Source organism: Tiliqua scincoides, chromosome 3 (assembly GCF_035046505.1).
Source record: "Tiliqua scincoides isolate rTilSci1 chromosome 3, rTilSci1.hap2, whole genome shotgun sequence".
Taxonomy (NCBI): Eukaryota; Metazoa; Chordata; class Lepidosauria; order Squamata; family Scincidae; genus Tiliqua; species Tiliqua scincoides.
In genome coordinates, this window is record NC_089823.1 from 226,623,972 (window position 1) to 226,648,424 (window position 24,453).

Below are 24,453 nucleotides of genomic sequence, written 5' to 3' on the forward strand. Positions count from 1 at the left end.
TTGTTGCCCCAGAATACATTGGTATTGATGCTATACTGCATTCAGCCACTAGATGGGATGAATAATGGAATCTAATGGAATAAAATTATAGAATAATTAGATTCTATTTTTCACCCCATCTAGTGGCTGAACGTGGTATTGGAAAGCATTGATGTAGACCAGTGATTTTCAATCTTTTTTGTCTCATGGCACACTGGCAAGACACTAAAATGGTCAAGGCACACCATCAGTTTTTTGGCAATTGACAAGGCACACTGTGTGGTCAATGGGGGGCTCACATCCCCCAAAGGTCCTATTGTTAAATGACCCTCTCCCAAATTCCCGTGGCACACCTGGGGACTATTTGCAGTACACCAGTGTGCCACGGCACAGTGGTTGAAAATGTGGTGTAGACGCTATCCCTCATTCAGCCACTAGAAGGGGTGAATAATGGAATCTAATGGAATGAAATTATTCCTTTATGGAATAATTAGTTTCCAGTATTAATCTCATCTAGTGGCTGAATGCGGTATTGGAATGCATTGGTATAGACACTATACTGCATTCAGCCATGAGAAGGGGTGAATAATAGGATATAATTATTCCATAATGGAATAATGGAATCAAATGGAATGAAATTATTCCATTATGAAATGATTAGATTTTATTATTCACCCCATCTAGTGACTGATTGTAGTATAGCATCTACACAACTGCATTCTGGGGCAAAAACGGAGGAACAAGAAACCTGGAAGTGGGTCTTTAAAGGTATTTTTCCACTGATTTAGTATCCACTGACTTTTTTTATCCACTAGGGCAATGTTTCTCAAACTGTGGGTCGGGACCCACTAAGTCGATCATGACCCAATTTCAGATAGGTCCCCATTTATTTCAATATTTTATTTTTAATATATTAGATTTGATGCTGCCATGTTATGTGACTGCATTTGGGGAAATGTTACAGACCTGTACTTTTAACAAGCTACAATGTGTATTATTTTAACAATTATAGTAAATGGAACTTACTCCTGGGTAAGTGTGGGTAGGATTGGAGACTAGGCTTGTTAAAAATTTTCTTGCTTGATGATGTCACTTCTGGTCATGACCTCACTTCCGGTGGGTCTTGACAGATTCCTATTCTAAAAAGTGGGTCGCAGTGCTAAATGTGTGAGAACCACTGCACTAGGGGTTCCAGAATGGAACTCCAATAGTTAATGAGGCACGACCTGTACTGTATATACACAAACACCCCCCCCCCCTACACACACACACACAAAGTTTTCCACATGCTTAGAGCCTGGTCATGTAGCACATTAGGGATTTATTACCCAGGTGTATGCAATGTTGGTGCTGCATGAGTGGGCACTGATAGTCTGCTTTACATGTGAACACGCAGAATGCAACACAAGCATCGGCTGTAACTCAGTGCTAGCACATAGGCTTTTCTGCCCTGCAGTTGTAAACCTGAAACAGTCAGGGTTTGAATTGCATGGAAGAATGCCTGAACAAAGCTCCTGTGAGCATTACATTTGCAGCACCTCTGATAAGCTTCTGTGAATTGATTCGCTTCTAAGAACTGCAAGGCTCTTTCCCCAAAAACCACTGTGGCTTTCAATCTTGTGTGGTTTCTCTGCTCTGAATATGTTTGTTCCATCAAAGACATTTTAGTCCATTAATCAGATGAGTGTTAATTGACTAAAGCTGCATAATTTTATATTGGGCTAAATCCACAGCTTTGAAGCAAAAACACACACCCACTTTGTTTCAGATAGATTATGTATACATCTCAAAAGGCACCATGAACTTAGAAGAGGCATTCCCTTGGTGTGTGAGAGAGAAGCAGGAAGACCTCTTCCAAGATGGTGCCTTGTGTACCATTTGCAGTTTTAGATATACTAATAAATGAATTGTCATAAAAATGCTCCTTCTACATCCTCCAAAAATGTAAGGACCCAGAAGTCCTTTCTGTTACTCTTGGCTTCACTGAAATCACTCCTGAATGAAAGGAGATAAAAGAATTAGATATTAAGTGGCAGAGTGTATATAAAAGCCATAACTTCACAATCACCCTGTGAGGTAGACTGGACTGGGAAATTTATTTTTATTTGTTTAAAAGATTTATACTCCACCTTTCCTCTGCCAGAGCAAATGGCCAAGGTAGCAATGATGATTGACTGAAGGACGCCCCGCCTGGTAAAAGTCATGGCTGAATGAGGACTTGAATTGTGGCCCCAGTCTGACACGCTGGTCACTGCACCGGGTCTCAAGTTCCCATACCACAGGTGGCTTTGTGAAAGAGGGCTGATTTCACAGCGCAAGGGAGTCTGCTAGATGCACACTGGTGCTTGGAGTGACAAAAACCATTATGTGGCGCAGAAACACCCCTTTGTAAATACGGGCACACTTGTTAAGGTGCAACAGCTGATCAGGGCAACGGTTATACAGTTCTGGCATATCCAGTCTTGCTTATGACTACGGAACTGTCTGGGCCAAGGGCACTCTTTCCTGGCAGACTTCAAGCGCCAGCCCCTTTGTCTTTAGAATCTAGTATTGCTCAGGGTAGGGGAAACCCAAGCAGGGCAGTTGAAGGGGTGTCATGGAAAAAGGTCAGGGGTGGGGGAAAGCCCTCTGTGAATTCAGAACTAAGTGCAAAACAAGATGTGATGGCAACAGACCCCCTGCCTGGAAAAAGATCTGCTCTATAGCAAGGATGATGGCTATGACAAAGATTAGTGAGTTTGCTAATTTACTGTGATTACTTTTTCTTTTCCTTTACATAATTTGGTTTAGCCTAACTGATGGGAGGCCAAGATTTATGTCTCAAATGCCCAATGTTCTTGAATGGTTGTAGATGGTGACCTCAATGGTCTGCCCTGATTGGCTCTGAGACTGAACATCTGGTAGATTTGGCTAACAAAAAGATCCATATAGTACTTAGGAAACCTGCTAACTTTTCTTTAAGCTTTTAAAAAAGCCATTCTTCTCACAATGAGAAACTCCAAGTAGCCCCTTCCAATATTTCAAGACTGCAAGTAACATCCAGGAGAAAAACAGTGGTTTGTAAACTGAAATAGGAAGAGGTGGGGGTGTTTCCCACTATTCACCACCACCCTCTTTCTCACTTTAAGAAGGGACTGTGGCTCAGTTCTCCTGTACTGTATGTAGAATGTCCCAGGTTCAATCTCTGACATCTCCGGGAAGGTGTAGGAAAGATCCCTGCCTAATAACCTGGAGAGCTGGTTCCAGTTAGTGTAGGCAAGGCTGAGTTGGATGGGGCAGTTCTTTGAAGGCTGAGCTGGATGGGGTAGTTCCCTGACTCAGTATCAGGCAATTTCTTATGTTAGTAGGTTTCTGCTACTGTCATGTCTGGTTACTACGAGTACTTCAGGTCATGTTGCTATTAGAATTTGCCCTGAAGTACAAGAAAGAGTGGCAGCCCTAGTGCTGTTGAAATGCTGGGGCAAAATATGTCAGTGAAAAAACAAAAAGATAATTGTATTAATTTGCATTCATATGTTATCATGATGACTTTCACAGGGATTATTTTAAACATTGGTTTCCTTGACAGGTCTTATCCGATCTTGTACAGGAACTTCCTACTTCCTTCTCCCCAGCATCACCATCACCAACTCCAAATCCACCCCCAAGACACAGGGGAAACTCTGGAACAAGAAGTGATATTGTATGGGGAGATGCTGACTGAGGGATTTGTTCCTGTTTTGTGAACGGAAGTGTTTGTGCAAAAGCAGGCTAGGAAGCAACCCAGTGGAAACTCATTCAGCTGGGTTTGATCACTGAAAGATAGCAGAGAAAGCAGTAGCAGTAAATGAATTGATGAGTTTTTTTTTTATTATTATCACAAAGTGGTTTATATAGTAAAATAAATCGATTGGAGAAGAGACGCCAATAGGGCCCATGAGAGAGGCATGCAGGGGGTAATTTGTACCCAGGCCCAGGGTCGAAAAGGGGGCCCAGGAGCCAAAGGAGGGGGACTGGCAATTTCCTGGGATCTCAGAAAATGTATGCATATATTGTATAAAGCCTACATAATTCTACACACATATTTTGTGTAAGCCTACATAATTTTATATATTGTAATTCGCAGAAATGATGATCCAGCAGAGAAGGGAAGGGGCCCAAAAGAAACTTTGTACCCCTGATAAAATTCCTCTTAGAGGTCATGGCCATGAACTGGAAAAGACACATTGTGGTCTTGGGGTCCATGCTGGGGTGAAGAGGGACAGTTGCTGCTAGCCCCTTTACTCCTGGCTGTCTTCTGTCGCAGCAGCAGTGATGGAAAAGGAAAGGCTGTAGTTTGCCTCTCCTTCTGCTGGTCTTCTCTAGTTCCATTTAAACTGGAATTGAGAAAGAGAGGACATATTGTACAGCTCAAAACATATCTTCACAGCAGCAAGAACTTACTGATGGTAAATGACTGGGAGGGATTTTTTCCCTTATGTGGCTGATAAGATGCTAGTTTAGTTTTCTGTCATTTCATTAATCCCCAGCCTACTTCTAGAAAAACGAAACCTTTCTGCCCAGTGATTGCTTCCCCTAACTAAAAACAAAAGTAAAACCAACCTATCAAGCCAGGAGAAGAAATTCAAAGTGACCTGACATTCCGCTTTGGGGAAAGTTTTACACCACCTTGCTGGTTGTGTTTTATACCACTTGGCTTTTCACTATGGTTCCTGTTAGGTTTCACATTATTAAGGCTGCAATCCTAGACACAGTTACCTGGGAGTAAGCCCCACTGAATACCACAAAACCTATTTCTGAGTAAACATGCTTAGGGTTGCATACCGGGTGAGGTTTGGTTGGAATCAGAAAGAGATGTTAGAGATATTAGAAGGAGTAATGTTTGCGTAACGACTTAGTAAACAGTGCGGAAATTCAGATTTCTGTTCCTGGTCACTATGGTCTGTGCTAATAATAGTCTTATTCAACTTCCTCCATGGATTTAATCCAACGCTTTCACTTACAGATTAGTCTCAGCACAGGAGAAGAAACACAACCTATCTGGAGTAATAGTAAACCAAAGCAACCCTATGCCTACATAATTGTATATATGTATGTAATTTATACCCCACTTCCCTGGAATTCAGAGCAGATTAGGCAAACATATAAAGCAACATCAATCAGTTTAAACAACATAAAACCCTGAAATATAGGAACTTTATATTTAAAAACCCTTCACGTATAAAATGATAAAACAGCAACACTAGGCTAATAGGTCTTCAGATGGCACAAAACCATTACATATTAAACACCTATTTTCACCTATTTTCAGCCCACAGCAGCATGGTTCAGCAGTAAAAAACAAAAAAACATTTTAGTCCATTTGCCTTTTGTTCTTTAAAACACTTTAATCCTCCCTTTCAACCACATGGTCCCCAGTGAATTGATTACTTTCAAACAAATATGCATATTACCAAGCCTGAAATAAAATAAAAATGAAATTTTGAGATATTGAAGGAAGAATGAGATGACTTATATTTAGGCTGCCACTTGCTATTGCAACATTTAAAGGTGCAGGAACCCTCTTTGGGTCTACAACTGAGGACTTTAGTTAAAAAGAAAGGGCATGTTGGTCACCCCCTAAGCTAGAGTCAAATACCTTAATGGAACAGGTGTCCCCTTAATTCCTAGCCTCACATTTACTAAAATGGGTATGGGTCCTCACCAAATTACTTCAAACAGTTACTCTTTAAAGGGCATAATCCAAATATGGAGTGCATCCTCCAGGTAAGGAAACTTTTGTTCCCTTACTGTGGGTAAGCCTTCTCTTCCCTAATGGGTTTTGGCAGAGAATTACTGCCCAATCCTATGCATGCCTACTCAGGCATAAGTCCCATTAGAGTCAATGGGGCTTACTCCCAAGAAAGTGTGGATAGGATTGGGCTGTTAAGGAGAGTAAAGGAGAAGTAACAGGGATAGTAAGTAAAGGAAGTAACAGGGTGTGCTGCCGCACACCAGTGCCACCTGGATCCAACCCCTTCCTCCCCATTCCACCTCCTGCCTCCCTCGCTGCCCATATTCTTTCCTATTCTTCTCCCTATCCACCCCATTCCTTCCACCACCTGCTCATGCAGCCAACTTGCTGGCAGTGGGTAGCTCCTCCATTGGTATGCACATGCAGCAACCAGCCATGCCCGCTGGTGTCCATGTTGTGCATGCTGTTGCAGTAGCACTTCTGCCAGACCTGCCGGCATCACCTAGCAGGACAAAGTTCCTAACAACACAGTCCTGGAACGTGCTGGAATCCCTAGCATGTATGCACTGCTGAAACAGAGACGCCTGCGTTGGCTCAGTCATGTCGTGAGAATGGATGATGGCCGGATCCCAAAGGATCTCCTCTATGGAGAACTCGTGCAAGGAAAACGCCCTATAGGTAGACCACAGCTGCAATACATCTGCAAGAGGGATCTGAAGGCCTTAGGAGTGGACCTCAGCAAGTGGGGAACCCTGGCCTCTAAGCGGCCCGCTTGGAGGCAGTCTGTGCAGCATGGCCTTTTCCAGTTTGAAGAGACACTTGGCCAACAGTCTGAGGCAAAGAGGCAAAGAAGGAAGGCCCATAGCCAGGGAGACAGACCAGGGACAGACTGCACTTGCTCCTGGTGTGGAAGGGATTATCACTCTTGGATCAGCCTTTTCAGCCACACTAGACGCTATGCCAGAATCACCTGTCAGAGCGCGATACCATAGTCTTTCGAGACTGAAGGTTGCCAATACAAAAAGCACTTCTGTACTTGCTCCAGAGCATTCCACTGGTAGAATGCTTCACTGGGTTTGGGCTCTGAATCATTTCAAAGTGAAAATTAAAGTCAAGCTTATCTGATATGTTTGAGTGTTTGAAACTGTTCTGATCCTGCAATTCACTCTGTTGTTGCAAAATGTTCTTGCTGATCTGCAAATAATCAGCAGGTGGTAGCCTCCATAAACAAGATGAAGAAAGGAATATACAATATTGTGCCAAAACCTTCCAGGAAATGTAATTTCAGATCTGATAGCAACAAGGAGGCAGGAGGTAAACTGTTCTTTCACAGGAGGAGGGCGAAAGAGGGAGGGCACCAGGATGAGGTGTCTTGTTATCTGGTGTGCTCCCTGGGGCATTTGGTGGGCCACTGTGAGATACAGGAAGCTGGACTAGATGGGCCTATGGCCTGATCCAGTGGGACTGTTCTTATGTTCTTAGGAGGGAATAACCGCATAATGGGATATCTACTGGAAAAGACTGAGTTGCTGTCAGGGGGGTGAGACCCCTTGGAGGGGTGCAGTCCCCTCAGATATATTCTAGGCAATCAAGATTCAAAACAGTTTGACAGGTTCAATTATTTGGTCCATACCAATGAGATGAAGGTCAGTGGTGACAAATGTAAAGTCCTATCTGTTGGTGGACCTCAACAAGTGGGAAACCCTGGCCTCTGAGCGGCCCGCTTGGAGGCAGGCTGTGCAGCATGGCCTTTCCCAGTTTGAAGAGACACTTTGCCAACAGTCTGAGGCTAAGAGGCAAAGAAGGAAGGCCCATAGCCAGGGAGACAGACCAGGGACAGACTGCACTTGCTCCCGGTGTGGAAGGGATTGTCACTCCCGGATTGGCCTTTTCAGCCACACTAGACGCTGTGCCAGAACCACCTTTCAGAGCGCGATACCATAGTCTTTCGAGACTGAAGGTTGCCAATAATCTGTTGGTAAAAAAAATTAGAGGCACATACATGATGGGGAAAAGCTTATTTGGCAGCAGCAGGTGTAAAAAGGATCTAGGTATCCTAGTCAACCACAAGCTGACCGTGAGCCAGCAGGGTGATGCGGCTGCAAAAAAAGCGAATGTGATGCTAGGCTACATCAAGAGAGGCATTGAGTCCAGGCTGTGAGAAGTAATAATTCCACTCTGTTCTGCATTTGTCTGGGCACCACATTTTAAGGACATTGCCAAGTTGAAGCGGGTTTGAAGCAAGGCAACAAAGCTGGTGAAGGGTCTGGAAAAAAAGACCCATGAGAAATGATTGCCTGGAAAAGAGAAAACTAAGGGGAGATATGATAGCTGCCTTCAGATATCTGAAGAGCTGTGACATGGAAGAAGGAGGTGTTTCTATGTGGCTTTTGGTGTTTCCTGGAAGCAGCACTAGCTCAACCAATGGGTTGAAACAACAGAGAAGTAGATTTACGTTGGACACATGGAAGAATTTCCTTATTGTAAGAGCTGCCCAGCACTGGAACAGCTGCGCTCTCCTTCCTTGGAGGTTTTCAAATGAAGGCTGGGTGGCCATCTGTTGAAACAGTTGTCTGTTTCAACACTAGCAGGGTATTAGACTGGATAACATTCCAACCCTAATATTCTACGACCCTGTGACTTGTTGGCTCACCCAACCCCATGCACTCTTAGCTCACCCAACCAGTGAATTCATAGGGTTCTCAACATGAATTTCCCATTTGCTTTAATTCCTTGTTGGGGCATGAACCAAAATTGCTGTAGGTACAGTAGGCTAGTGTGAAATTGTGATGGGTGACATGTATATGACTCAAATCTCTGTGCATACTCTTGCAGAGACTCTTTGACACAAACAAAGGATCATCTCTTATTCATCACATGACAGGGCTGAGAAATTTAAAGAAAAGGTAGCTTTTTGACATGTGGTAATCAGGCTTTTCAGGAAGGTTCAACAAAGGACCTGGGTCACGCCCTCCCATTAAACTTATTTTTAAAACTGCAGTTCCTGTATTTTTCATGATGTGTGCCTGAGGTTGCTGGTGTATACCTAATTTGTGTTTATTATTAGAGCATGTATCTAGAAGGAGTGATTTGGGTGGCCGTATATCAGATGTTTTGTCTGCTTTTATAGTTAGTGCTGAATGTTGGTGAAGGGAATGAGTGATTAGTAAGGAAGTTCTCTGGTTGAAATCTCACAACACAGCCCTGAACTCACTGGATGAAAGTCCCTATCACTCTGAGTCAGCCTCCCTTTGAAATTCAGAGATAGTAGGGCTGGCTTTGCTTACCAGCCCTTACTGAAGGGACTGCTACTATGTATATTTGAGCAGTTGGAGAAACACTGGATCAGGGACCTCAAACTCATTTCATACAGAGGGCTGAAGTTAGCATTCAGGTGCTGCCTGCTGAGGGCCGGAATTGACATCATTAGACAGAAAGTGACATCATAAAGCAGAGGATGGCCAGAAAGAAAGCACTTCATGCTCACATAGAAACTCATTAGCTGCAAATGACAGAAGAGAAAATATGCAAATCTTGTCCATATTTTCAATTATCCAGTTATCACACTGGAAGAGCCCACTTATAATGGGAACTGGATAAATTACTTCCAGGGGCCTCATTTGGCACTCCGGTCTCATGTTTGACTCCCTTGCACTAGATGCTATCCCTTGCCTTCCTGGTCCAGACCTTCCCCTGGGCCTAAATAGCTTGTGTAGGTCCAAGACAACCCATTGGAGGCCAGGCAGCATATGGCCAGGTAACAAACATTTTTACTTACCTCTCCCAGGTTGTCTGGTCCCCCCAATAACATACAGCACACTCTCCATCAGCAGCGCTGCATGCTATGGTCTTGCAGGGAATAGGATTGGGCTCTTACAGCCCAATCCTACTTGCCGATGTAGGGAGTCACAAACATGCCATAAAGCACATTTGCGGCACTGTGCAAGTAAGGAGTGCTGGCAAGAAGGCCTGCACCATCCCACCGGTGTTGAATCCCGACTAATGGCTATCGGTGAAGGTAAGGACTAATGGCAGAAGAATGGGGGATGAAGGTGTAATGGGGTGAGGGAGAATGGGACGGGCGAAACAGAGTTGGGAGGAGGCAGGATTGGCAGAGGAGGCTTCCACCATATCCTAACCCCTTTCCCGGACCTGGAAGCCCTACGTAGGGCTTTTCCGACCAGCAATTTTGCTGGTACGGATCCAAGTAGCCCCATTGGTGAAGCTGGATAAGGGAACAAATGTTCCCCTACCCTGAGAAGATCTCCAGCCTGCTCAATCCCAATACTGGCTACAGCGTGGGCTGGATAGGATAGTCAATTAATGACGAAGGTGAAAGTTGAACCAAGGCTTTCACAACCCACTCTTTTATTCACCTCACTGCACTCACTTGTGGGCTGAGGCCCAGAACAAATCTACATTTTTCACAGCTGCAGTGCTCTATACTTTGAATGCAAAACCTACATAGGTTTCCTTTCCTTCTCCTATTCTGAATTCACAATGTATGTGGACGGCTGTGGAAAAGTGCTTCTTCTGCCCTGCTCACTTGCTTGCCACTCTGGACATGCTCTTGCAAGACACATGGATCTAAAGGATGATTCACTACAGTTGTGAACAACTTCCTGAATAACTCTAGCCTATGCGCCTTAATGGTTTCAAATCACAAATTTGTGCTATTGCCTGGGCGGCTGTGCTAGATGAGGCAGAGAGGCATGCATGCCACGACATGGACTGACCTACATTTAGAAAGCCCTGTTTTGGAAATTTCATTACATCCTGCTGCCACAATGACCCAGTTAAGACAAAGAGTTTTGGAGATGGTTAGTCTGTTCTTGAATGGTATTGCATTTCAGTCAGGGTGGGATGATGTTAACCTTTGAGTTTGCAGAGAATTCTGTATGAAACTGGATGCTTAAGAAGTTTTGAGTGGTTTTTTTTTTTTTTTAGTAAATAGAAAAATATCTCTCTGGGGCAAAGCCATAAGAACATAAGAACATAAGAACAGCCCCACTGGATCAGGCCATAGGCCCATCTAGTCCAGCTTCCTGTATCTCACAGCGGCCCACTAAATGCTCCAGGGAGCACACCAGATAACAAGAGACCTCGTCCTGGTGCTCTCCCCTACATCTGGCATTCTGACTTAACCCATTCCTAAAATCAGGAGGTTGCGCATACACATCATGGCTTGTACCCCATAATGGATTTTTCCTCCAGAAACTCGTCCAATCCCCTTTTAAAGGCGTCTAGGCTAGACGCCAGCACCACATCCTGTGGCAAGGAGTTCCACAGACTGACCACGCGCTGAGTAAAGAAATATTTTCTTTTGTCTGTCCTAACCCGCCCAACACTCAATTTTAGTGGATGTCCCCTGGTTCTGGTATTATGTGAGAGTGTAAAGAGCATCTCCCTATCCACTCTGTCCATCCCCTGCATAATTTTGTATGTCTCAATCATGTCCCCCCTCAAGCGTCTCTTTTCTAGGCTGAAGAGGCCCAAACGCCCTGCACAAAATACAAAGAAATCATCCAGTAGGTTTCAGATAAGAATATTTTCAAGCATAGTCATAGCCAGAGAGGGGGCAAAACACTAAGTTTTGCAGGGAGCCTCACCGCAGCATGCAGGTGGCCCACTCCACTTTCAGACCCATTCGGGGCAGTGGGAGCAAAACAGAGATGTTCACTATCAGAACCATTCCAAGCAGCAATGGCAATGCACAGGAGACATTTGGTTAGGCAAGCACCGGCGCATTGCTGTGGCTGCCCAGAATGGCTCTGATGGTGAATGGGAGTTGCTGCTTCCAGGGTGTTGTGGTACCTGCAATACTGGTTTGCTGGTTGCAAACGATGCCTCTAAGTCAGCCATTTTCAACCACTGTGCCGTGGCACACTGGTGTGCCACAAGTGGTCCACAGGTGTGCCACAGAATTTGGGGGGAAGGTCATTTATTAATAGGGCTAATGGAAGATGTTAGCCTCCACTAGCAGCATGGTGTGTCTTGTCAATTGTCAAATACCTGGTGGTGTGCCTTGACCATTTTAGAGCGGTGTCAGTGTGCCATGAGTTGAAAAAGGTTGAACATCACTGCTCTAAGTTCTCACCCTGCTTTGGTGTGTGTGTGTGGGGGGGGGAGGATTTATTTGGGGAAACAGGACATATGTTAAAACTCTTCCTGAGATGTGGCCCTGATCCAATAGTCCCATCTACCCCTTATGGCTTCTTCTGAAGAAGAAGAACATAAGAACAGCCCTGCTGGATCAGGCCAAAGGCCCATCTAATAGCAGTCTAGTTTGCCCTTGCCCTCTAATTTGGCCTTGCAGCTTTGATCCTTCATTTCCTATGCAGACCATCAACATATTTAAAGTTGCTCATTATTTAAAGTTGCCATTGGCATATATTTAAAGTTGCCATTGGCATCAGATTATCTGTTACTGACACTTCCTTTTGTGCCTTCCCCTGGATCGAGCTGCATAACAAAGTAATGGGAATCACTTAAGCCAAAAGGTGGCAAGGAGTACTCCTGTATGTCTGCTCTTGTCTTGTGCCAGCTCTTGTCACATCCTTTGACTTTCTTGTTTCAGTCATTGACCAAAAACAGGGTTCCCCCCCCACTTTTCACTTGCCTGCCTGCTTTGCTCTTGCCTAGATGCCTTTTCAAAGCCATTTCCCCTCTTTATCTTATTAGATTTTCAACTGGGTGACCAGCTGTCAGAACCGCAAAAGAGGGCAAGGCACCCCAAAATGTAGGACATCCGAGAAAAATGGAGGACACGGCAAAATAAAAGCTAAAAACATTTGTATATTATATATACTTGTATCATGTGGTTAATTTAAACACTATATTACTTACTATTAAATTTAAAACTATATTATATATAATTTATTAATTACAAGAAGGCTAGGTGTTGCTTGCAGGAGCCCGCTCACAGGGAAAATGAGTTTAAGTTCTTTTCCAGGACACAAGGCTAAAAAAAGAGGACATGTCCTGGAAAAAGAGGACATCTGGTCAATCAATGTTGCCTTATCCATGTTGCTCACATCTCACACACTTCCTGCAAACCATCTGAAACTGTTGGATCCGAGGAACTAGCTGGCAACATTTTTCTGTAACCAGAGGTGAAAATTCATGGAATGGTCAGAATTTCACAATAAACAGAGACTTCCCCATGATACACAAAGCATCCATTTTTTTTGGTTTTTTTGTTTTTAATAGCAAATTTCTGACTCCTTCTAGGCATGCAAGAAAGTACTGGTACCCTGATGTATGAAATTCAAAAATATTATTATCTTGGCAAATAGCAAAGTCTTGGCTCTCCATGAGCTGAAGAAAGAGATAAAAGATCAATTCTTAGCATGCCTGATAACCAAGGCAGAAAATATTACATTCCTTACTGTGATTTATGGCCCTTTCAGATGATTAGGGGGTTGCAAAAGGCCTGCAGAGCTGCTGGGTGTTGTGGAGGACCTGAATGTTTTCCCCTCTGCAAGTGTGTCTGTTGCAAAGAAATTGCATCAGGGCTGCCCCAAGACTTCATTGCCTGAGAGGCAAAGAATTGCCACCATCATTTGCGGAAAGATCTATCCAGCCTCCAGGTAAGTGGGGAGAGGGGTGGCAGGAGTAGGACAGAATGCTGAAGTGGGGGATGGGGTGGCTTTGCCCAAAGGAAAAGGACCTTCTTCTGGGCTGTGAACATAAGAACAGCCCCACTGGATCAGGCCATTGGCCCATCTAGTCCAGCTTCCTATATCTCACAATGGCCCACCAAATACCCCAGTGAGCACATAAGACGACAAGAGACCCACATCCTGCTGCCATCCCTTGCATCTGGCATCCTGAGGTAACCCACTTCTAAAATCAGGATGTTGCACATACGCATCATGGCTTGTAATCTGCGATGGACTTTTCCTCCAGAAATTTATCCAAACACCTTTTGAAGGCATTTAGGCCACATGCCATCACCACATCCTGTGGCAAGGAGTTCCACAGACTAACTACACGCTGAGTAGAGCAATATTTTCGTTTGTCTGGCCTAACTCTCCCAACACTCAATTTTAGCATGCCTGAAGGCCTATCATACCTGACACTTTTGTGTGTTGGGGGGGGGACTTTGGCTAGACTCATTGGCATTGCTAGGGGTGTGTGAATATTGCAGGCAGCACCAGGTAACACACACGGGGGGAGATGACAACACTATTGGTCAAAATTTTTAAGACCTTGGTATTTTCAAATAATATCATCATATTATATATCATTCTATGTGTAATTTCATGCAGAATGCAATGAAACAAACCTTGTTGAAACATCTCTATTCTATCAAAAACTATAGCCAAAAAACCAGCAGGGTAATGGTACATCACCATGCCCGGAGCATTGCCCCACCCATTGCATGGGAGGAGGTCCATCATGGAGGTGATGCTCTGGCCTCCCACACCGGGTGACGCAATCCCTAGTGAAGCCACTTGCTGAACCTGTCTCCTCTGCAGCTGAAGGAAAGGTACTTGGGTTGAGGCTGCAGTATGGGGGGCAAAACCAATGTGGAAAAGGTTCTCTCTGGGTCAAAAGTTGATGGTTGGCAACCTTCAGTCTCGGAAGACTATGGTATAAGCCTACAGCACCCGGTATTCCCAGGCGGTCTCCCATCCAAGTACTAACCAGGCCTGACCCTGCTTAGCTTCCGAGATCAGGCATGTGCAGGGTAACAGTTGCTGTCAAAAGTTGAAATCCATGGCATTTGGACATGTCTGGCCCAGGATGGCCCATCTCCTCTGGCACCTAAGACTGAGTCCAGGTGTTGCCCTCCCCTCTAGCAGCACAGTTTGTACACTCCACAAATCTCCCCCATGTCTGACTGCCTCTGCACACCCAAGGCCCCTGGATTTCTCCAGCCACCCTGTGATCCTGATTTAGGGTGTGGGATTTTCCTTCACCACCACCACCACCACCACCACCACCACCCCACCCCACCCCACCCCCGCTGGAGAAAATTCTCACTGCTGCTAAAGGGAGCTTTGCTCCTGAGTCTCACAGAAGCCAAATGGAGGAAAGGGGGTTATCAGATATCAGAACCACAGGAGAGCAAATTGTTAAATCCACTGATGTGGTCTTGATATGGATGAAGGTCTCCTGTGGCTGCCATTTAGCTCAGAGAAAACTAAGGCTGCAATCCTGCACACACTTACCTGGGAATACATCCCACTTAACTCAACAGGACTTCTGGGTAGACATGCATAGGACTGTGCTGTCAGCAGATCAGGGTCAAACATGTTGTTAATGTGTAGTTTGTGTAGATTTCTGGGTGTAGACTTCTGGGTAGACATGCATAGGACTGTGCTGTCAGCAGATCAGGGTCAAACATGTTGTTAATGTGTAGTTTGTGTAGACTTCTGGGTGTAGACTTCTGGGTAGACATGCATAGGACTGTGCTGTCAGCAGATTAGGGTCAAACATGTTGTTAATGTGTAGTTTGGCCCAGAGTTCTGCACTGGTCCTTGCCAGCAGAATCAGTTGCCAGTGGAGGTGTAGGTTCAGAGGCACACGACATATCTGGACAAATCCCGTGTTTTCAGTTTAGACATGCCCAGTTAATCTGTAACAAATGTCAAAATATTTGCTGCTGAAGCTGCACTACATTTGCTCCCCATTCAAACTCTTCAGTTTTTTTTGCTGGGGCACTGCTATCTTCTTCTTGTTAAAAACAACATGGAAAAGGCTGAGGCCTGCACAAAACAAATCTTTAGTTAGAGTAGGACAAAATAAACAGGCCTATCCTCATCTCCTTCCAACAGGATTTCCTGATTCAGCAAGCAGCCCTCTGGGGAGGAAACCAGAGATGAAAACATAAGAGTAAAAGTAGAATTATCAGAGTGTAGTGCGGAGGAAGGCAAACAAAAAATGCTGGACAATCTGACCATGGAGCCTCCCCTTGTACACAAAAAACTGAACTCAGCCCTGACCTAAGCAAGGAACCCCATGTTTACAGGGGAGGCACACTGCTGATAGGCATGCAAGTATAAATATCCACCAACATTTCACAACATGGGGAAAAGAGAGATACTGTGTTATGTGCTTATAACCAGTGGCATAGCTAGAGGGGATGCAAAGCACTAAGTTTTGCAGAGAGCCTCGCTGTAGTGTGCAAGTGGCCACTTCCTCTCCCCTTCTGAGCCATCCAGGCCTCTGTTTTGCCTCCCCCACCCACCCAGAATGGCTCCAAAGAGGAAAAAGAGGGGCCACTTGCACACCAGGGTGATCAATCAGCAAAAGGCTCCCATCTAACTATATAACTCCCCAATAATTACAGCAAGGATCATTGCCGAGCACTGCCCAGTCTTGTTGCATACCATATATATTTACAGTCTGTCCTCCAGTGACTTCTGAAGCAGGATGGTTAATTCATTTTAAGTGTCTCATTTTTAAAAAAAGAAATTAAGAAATTTGTATAGGAGACTGCTTAGACTGAAATTCTATTCACATTATTTCGACCACTGCTGGTGCCAGTTTGCCAGGGAACCCGGCAAACTGGGTGCCATGGAAAGCACATACAGGAGCTTTCCATGGCACCCACCACCTATCGTTGATGGAGTATTGGATGCTACCACTCCTGAGTCTTCAGGGGTCAGCCTGGCAAAGTGGGTACTCCAATGGGTGTAGGTTCTCACACGGCCCAATCCTATACATGGCCGCAATCCAAGCATGGCAGTGCAAAGACAGCCCCTTCCCCCCAACTGCAGAAGCCCCTCTGCCAGGAGCTGATGCACAGACATCACTGCAGCAGCCAGAGAGCCATGCACCACTATCAACAGGGTGCAGACTAGCCACCGGCACAGGGAGATGTGGGGTGAGGAGGAATTAGTGGCCAATGGATCCCGAACCCCCTCCCGAGCTAGGCACACCCCAGCAGGTCTGAAGTGCTACACCAGCAACAGAGGCGGCATAGCTCCCTGGAGTCCCACAAGGGACTATGCAACAGCTGCCACATATATGTAAGCTTTTCTCCTCTTGCCCACCTTGACCATTAGGCTGCATTGAATTTGGCTGGTTGGCCCCTGTAATGAACCCAGTGGGACTTACTTCTGAGAAAACATGCAACAGGATTGATCAGTAAATCTTAGATGACAGATCAGCTGCACTTAGTGTAGAATAGCTAAATTGTAGGTGATAGAAGAAGGTGGTAGAAGAAGGTGGTAAATTGTAAGTTGACTTATCTTTTAGAAGACAAGTCCGCAGGTCAAAGCAGGGCAATGCCTTATGAGGATCCATCAAAAAGTAACAAACTTTCCCAACAGTAAGCAAAAGAGGAGGGGAAATGGAGACATGCCAGTTTCCCAACAGTCTGCAGCTTCTGAAAACAAAGGATGTTTTTTACAAGGTTCTCATGCAGACTTGAGTCAGCCTCTGAAGAGTGTGAGACAATTTCAATACACACAAAGAGCTGTTTAAACAAAGGAAGAAAAGAGTGATTGAATCCACCACATTCTGGAGATTAAAACGTCTGTAGGGGCGCAATCCTAACTTGCACTGGAAGCAGGCAGGTCAGCAGGCCTGCGCTGCATCCAGCGCAAGTTTGGGGCCAAAAGCAGTGCAGCCCTAGGCAAGGGGGAGCTGTTCCCCTTACTCCGTATCATGCTGCAGTGCCCCAATGAGTCTAATTGAATCTGTACCACCGGATGGTTGGCAACCTTCAGTCTCGAAAGACTATGGTATAAGCCTACAGCACCCAGTATTCCCAGGCGGTCTCCCAACCAAGTACTAACCTGGCCTGACCCTGCTTAGCTTCCGAGATCAGGCAAGATCGGGAGGTAGTGTTCAGTATAGGGAGATGGTTGGCAACCTTCAGTCTCGAAAGACTATGGTGTAAGCCTACAGCACCCGGTATTCCCAGGCGGTCTCCCATCCAAGTACTAACCAGGCCTGACCCTGCTTAGCTTCCGAGATCAGATGAGATTGGACATGTGCAGGGTAACAGTTGCTGTCACGCACCACCGGATGAGGTGGTGCAAATCTGAGCAGCCCAGAGCTGCACCGTGCAGCCCAAGAACAGGGTCACAATCCAGAATAACAATCAGATCCTGGCTCCACCTTCCACTCCCTGCCCACTTGCCCCCGGGAATGCCCACCCTCCCCCGCCCTGAGACACATCCCTCCCACCTCCTCCCCACCTTCCCCATGTCCCCTCCAGACCCCTGTGTTGGCAGAGCTCAGCCTACACAACTCACCCTTCCTCTGGTGCTCACGTCAGCATGGGGAGGCCAGCCCACATCTATGTGTTGGGCCACCTTACTGGAAAATACGGCAGTTTTGTTACACTTTTGGGTCAATGAAAGAGACTTGCATTGGCCCCAAGTGACATTTAGGATTGTGCCCTAAATCAGTGATTTTCAACCTTTTTCATCTCATGGCACACTGGAAAGGTACTAAAATTGACAAGGCACACCACCAGTTTTTTGACAATTAACAAGGCACACCGTGCTGTTGATGGGGAGCTCACATCCCCATTGGCCCTACGAACAAATGACCCTCTCTCAAACTCTCGCGGCACACCTGCAGACTACTCATAGCACACCAGTGCGCCACGGCACAGCGGTTGAAAATGACTGCCCTAAGCTGACTTGGTTCATTCGCCAACACTGACTTGAAACACACATTTTTTTCCCCCCAGGGCAAAATATTGGATTGGAGAATAGCACTAATGAATTAAAACACATTTAAAACATTTGCTGTTTGCATAGTCATTTATGAAGTAGGAAGTGAAAGGAGCAATGCACTGGTATTCTGAGTTCATGTACCATGTGTTTACAGCCATGTGCACTAGAGTTATCCCCCACTTTTCTTAGAGAAAGGACTAGTTTCTCTCTAGGTAGGTAGAAGTAAGTATGTACACAACTACACATGAATAAACTTTTTTTTCAAAGGCATCCCCAAAATCTCCCAAAAGACAAAAGAAAGATAATGATAAAGGTGAGAGAAAATTGGGACTGGCCTGGAAAATAGAGGTAGGTGGACCATACAATCACATCTTCAAAATGCTTCCAATATCAGGCTAGGAAGTGCTCAAAATAGCAGATACTCCCAAACACCATTGAAATCCAGGATGTTTGAATTTTTTGCATTTGTTAGCTGTACTCCCTGACAACAGGATGCAGCCTTTGTTTGGCCTGCTGAAGCTCTATAATCATACTTCTGTGTGAGATGGATGCAGAAATGCCCTGGAAGGAAAGGAAGAAATGGGCCAAGATGATCATTTAGTGCTTCAGAGTTTAGCATGAATCTTCTGTAGCGCATTACTTACCAGAGAGAAGCAAGCATTAAGCCTGTTTCACAAAGGACAAAGTTGAGATGCAGGTCACTGTTCTCCAACAGTAACACCTTGGAGGCCTGACAGAAACATTGATTCTTGAGGGGTGAAAAGAGTTGCCAAATTGCAACCCAGAGAACCGACTGACCTGCAAGGTAAACAATGTAGCAAAGGATTTTAGAGTGGCTGCACCTGTACCTTTCCAGGTCCTCAAGTACCCTGCGCTGCTTGCTATGGGGGTTTAACAGAAATCTCCTTGCTACAATAGTGGATGGACAAGGCAGGGTGAGTCGAAGGATCAGGATGGCAAAACCTCTTGCTCAACCTCAGCTGGGGTACAGTCTGGCAATTCTCTTTTTTTGCAGTGTCTCCTTGTGCGCAAACTTTCAAACACATGAAAGAGACTCAGCCAGGGGTGTTAAACATAAGGTCTAGGGGTGTTAAACATAAGGCCAGGGCATGCAGTCTCTGGAAGTTCTTTATCCGGCCCTTGGGCTCTCCCAGCACCACCATCAGCTGCTCTCAGCTGCTGAGCTGTGCTGAGGTGTCACTGCTGAAAGGGCAGCCCGCATAATAATTGGGCTCTCCCATATCTTGAAAATATTATGAAGTTTTGCACATTTTCTCTTCTTCATTTGCAGTTAATGAGTTCCCAAGTGAGAAAAAAATGTGCTTATTTCTGGTCATCAATTGCTTAATGACATCACTTCTGGCCCTCAGCAGACATAATGAATGCTATACAGCCCACTGTATGAAATAAGTTTGACACCCCTGGGCTGGGCTAAAGCCTGGGATACAGCTGGATGGCACCTCCTCTTCGAGCACCCCCATTAAAAAATAGTAGAACTGGAAAACTTAGGCTTAATAGTGAGTGTAGTGATGCATTACAGCCAAAACTGTAAACAGGCAGCAACTGGGTAGATGGGACTCGTCAGCCTGGGAAGGCAGCTCATCTGAGAGAAGGAAAACTCTCATCCCAAACCTCCACTGCCTTGTGGCTACATCCAGTTATGGAAAAGGCTTCAGGAGTCAACCTCGAGGCAAAATCTGGAGCCGGAGTCCCTGGGGCAGCTCATGGCTGAACACAGTCACGTTCTGGCAACTCCTGCGACGCCGCTGGAACCAACCATATTGGCTTCTGCCTTTCCATTGGACCATTTCAGCGACGTGGAGAGGGGGAATTTGCTGCATGGGTAACAGCCTATCCTCCATACCTACTTTACCCAGGCTTTGCACACTGGAGAGGACACTCTGTTCCAGAACCACCATTCAGAGCGTGACACCATAGTCTTCTGAGACTGAAGGATGCCAACAACAACCAGTGATGCATTTTGCTAGAATTTCCAAAATCTTCTATAGGTGCTTCATACTGTCCACATTCATTGCTGGCTTAACTATTTCACTCTAAAGAGACATTGCAGGCTAGGAAGTTGCAGAGTGAACTTATATTACACCACTTGAGGAACTTTGGAGGAACTCACTACCAGTAGAAGACTTTTAATCTCAAATGGCAGCAATCAGAGACTGAAATTGCTTTGTTATGCCAGAGCACTGTTATCTGAAAAGGCAGCTGAAAGGTAAACTGAAGTTTATAGGCACCAACACAAGTCAATAAAACTAGTTCTCTGAAACCCAGAGATCACAAAGTGACTCGAGTGACCTGACTCAATGAAAATATTACCCCATGATTGGACTTTAGATTTGTTTTCACAGGTACATTATTGTGTGCCTACATCAGTAGCTTGATTGAAACAGCAGAGTATCCAAAATACTATACCTCCTCCAAGTGGTCAGAATATTCAGGGCCCAATCCTTTCCAACTTTCCAGCACTGATGCAGCCATGTGAATGAGGTATATATTGCATCCTGTGGTAGTGGGGCAGTCACAGAGGCTCCCCAAGGAAAGGGAATGTTTGTTCCTTTACCTTGGAGTTGCATTGCGGCTGCATCAGCATTGGAAAGTTGGATGGGATTGGGTCCTCAGTGGAACTTAAATTTGTCGTTTGGCCACCTCTGTTATATTTTATGCATTCATCAGGAAATTACCCACCTAGACGTTGACCAGATGAGAATCCACTTACCTTCAACAAGGTGTCACATGCCCTCATGCCTTGACATTGATGGGGGCATGGGAAGATGTGATCCCATTTCGGTTTTTCTCACTTTTGTCTTTCCACTGCCCCCTAAGTAAATAGAGTGAGGAGACAGAAACACAGTGGGCAGGGGGATCACTGGAGAGGGTACTGGTTATCCCAAGGAAGGGGTTATATTGAATATAATCTCCCTGTAGTTGTCCCAATCATCTCGGCACTTCTTCCATTCCACTATCCCAAGCATTTGCATATTTTGCCTGGGCAAGCCAAAGCACCACAGCAACTGCCTTGTGCAGGCCTGCTGGCCTGCCTGTTCAAGCACAAGTTAGGATTAGACTGTAATACCTATAAATCTATACTGTAGCTTGTAGTTCATGATCTAGAATAGTGATTTTTAAGTGTTGTGGCCTGGCACATTGGTATGCTGTAAATGGTCTGCAAGCATGCCACAGGAGTTTGGGGAAGGTTCTTGTACTAGTAGGGCCATTGGGGGATGTGAGCCCTTGGCCGGCAGTGCAATGTGCTTTGTCAATTGTCCAAAAACCAGTGGTGTGCCCTGACAATTTTAGTGCCTTCTCAGTGTGCTATGCGATGCAAAAAGATGAAAATCACGAGTTTAGAAAAACCAGCACAAAGCTCTGATTCAGCTCAGCCTACCATGGGCAGGTAAAGAGATATAATGTAAGAAGAGTTTAATAAAAATTTAATGTGGGGGAAGAAGTTTAATAATACAAGGCAAAAAGAATAAAATCAGCAGGCTTGGGAAATTACTTGGGTGTTGGCAGTGCCCAGGGGCAGTTCTTAGCAAAAATGCAAGCAGGCCATTACAGGCAAGCTTAAAACTAAAATAATATCCTAATGAAATCTAAATTTCATGTTCATGGAGTCCATTGCACTTTTCTCATTCCCAGGAAGCAGGTGAGAGCCATTGACCTGGCTCGATCCAGATGAAGATGACAGTGCACCTATAAAGCAACCTGTCTGCTTGATCATGCAGACTTTCCTCGAGAGCACTGATTTCACCTTGTCTCAGGAAAGCCTCTTTCCTATTGAGGCTTTTCTTAAGGGAAACAGATGGGGGAAAATGAAGGGTGCAAGGTTGGTTGGTTCAAGGGGAGCTCAGTCATCACAGTTCATTAATTGGGCACTCCTTCCTTGTGTGCTCAAGTCCCACTCCTGATCATATAGCTGCTATTTAACTTCACACACAGATGCCCAACCAAATTATGCACTTAACATGTAGTTTGGTCCTGCCTTGTTTGAGAAAGCCCCTGTGATCTCATTGCCATTCATGGTTATAAGACAATCAGATGCACTCAACCATCAGTCTTATTATCTTGGCCATTATCCACATCAGGAGTGAGGGTGTTGGATATATATTGGCAACCTTCAGTCTCGAAAGACTATGGTATCGCGCTCTGAAAGGTGGTTCTGGCACAGCGTCTAGTGTGGCTGAAAAGGCCAATCCGGGAGTGACAATCCCTTCCATACCAGGAGCAAGTGCAGTCTGTCCCTGGTCTGTCTCCCTGGCTATGGGCCTTCCTTCTTTGCCTCTTAGCCTCAGACTGTTGGCCAAGTGTCTCTTCAAACTGGGAAAGGCCATGCTGCACAGCCTGCCTCCAAGCGGGCCGCTCAGAGGCCAGGGTTTCCCACTTGTTGAGGTCCATTCCTAAGGCCTTCAGATCCCTCTTGCAGATGTCCTTGTATCGCAGCTGTGGTCTACCTGTAGGGCGCTTTCCTTGCACGAGTTCTCCATAGAGGAGATCCTTTGGGATCCAGCCATCATCCATTCTCACGACATGACCGAGCCAACGCAGGCGTCTCTGTTTCAGCAGTGCATACATGCTAGGGATTCCAGCACGTTCCAGGACTGTGTTGTTAGGAACTTTGTCCTGCCAGGTGATGCCGAGAATGCGCCGGAGGCAGCGCATGTGGAAAGCGTTCAGTTTCCTCTCCTGTTGTGAGCGGAGAGTCCATGACTCACTGCAGTACAGAAGTGTACTCAGGACGCAAGCTCTGTAGACCTGGATCTTGGTATGTTCCGTCAGCTTCTTGTTGGACCAGACTCTCTTTGTGAGTCTGGAAAACGTGGTAGCTGCTTTACCGACGCTTGAGAACTAGCTTGAGAACTAGCATGGTCTATGGTTAGTGTTGGACTAGTAGCCTGATCCTGATGGCAAGATATGCTGCAAGTGTTCCGGTGGCATAATGTGCTTTCTGGCTTTTGCAAAAGGTGCCATGCTGAAGAGTGCAAATTGACCTCTGCCAGAAGCAGTGAGCAGCCAGCTCTGCATGATGATGGCCACTGGATGTCCACCACCCCAGGTAGCACTGGTCAGGGGGAGGGAGGGAGGCGGGGAGGGGTAGAAGGGGCAGGGGTGGGTGGAAGGGGGAGGTGATGTGATGGGGAGGAGGAGGAGGTGGGATTGGGCCCAGGAAGGGGGCAGATACAGTGGTAGCAACGTCCACCAATTCATCACCCCCTTCCTGGGCCCAATCTGTCTTCATGGATTCCCTCAGCCTTGCGTAAGCTATATTGCTCAGGCTGGTCCCAGTAGACCCATCAGGCCAGCTCTGGAAGTCAAAATTCCCATGCAGGATGCAGTGGTCACCACATTGGCACTGCTACACCACTATGCATGGAGTTAGGTAGGATAGGCTGTAGGTCTGGGAAAACTCACGTTTAAATCCCCACTTAGCCATAGAGCTCACTGAGCAACTGTGAGCCAGCTGCCTCTCTGTCATCCTAACCTACCTCACAGGGTTGTTGTGAACATAGAGAAGAGGGGGACAACCATTTCCACTGCCCTGAGCTCCCTGGAGGAAAGGGGAAGAAAACAGCTACTTCTTTGCAGTGAGGACAACTTGTTAGTGTGAACTTCACAGCACTGGCAATTTATTTTGGGGTGTTTGTGGCTTTGATGTTCTTCTTCAGTCTCTCCATTTATATTTCTAGTAAATGAGGAGCCAGGAGAGAGAGAGAGAGAGAGAGAGAGAGAGCTGGATGCTGACAACCACCTGACTTCAACATATTGGACTTCATCAGCATCAAGACTTTGCCTTTGTGCCCTTTGTGTTGGATGCAATTAATTTTGGGGAAGCCTTCAGAGAATTAAGTGGTTTCCTGGCAATCTCTTGGCTTTGCCCCATAAGGTGCACTCTTCCTTTGATTTATATTGAAAACAAAGGCACCGGAAGGCAGGTCAATTATTTTCAGCCTTTGGCTCTCAGAATCAAATTGAAAAGTGCTATTAAGAGAATTACTGTTGCAGGCATACAAAGCAAAACATCATTCTCTGTTCACAATATCCCCCCCTTGCATGGCTTATTCCCTTCAGATCCCTATAATGCAGTTAAGACTTGATTGGTGACTCTGT

General features: G+C 45.6%; 1 pseudogene; it reads right to left on the reverse strand.

Moving 5' to 3' along the window:
* Positions 1–17,545: 17,545 nt before the first annotated feature.
* Positions 17,546–17,662, reverse strand: LOC136646161 (5S ribosomal RNA; annotated as a pseudogene).
* Positions 17,663–24,453: the final 6,791 nt, after the last annotated feature.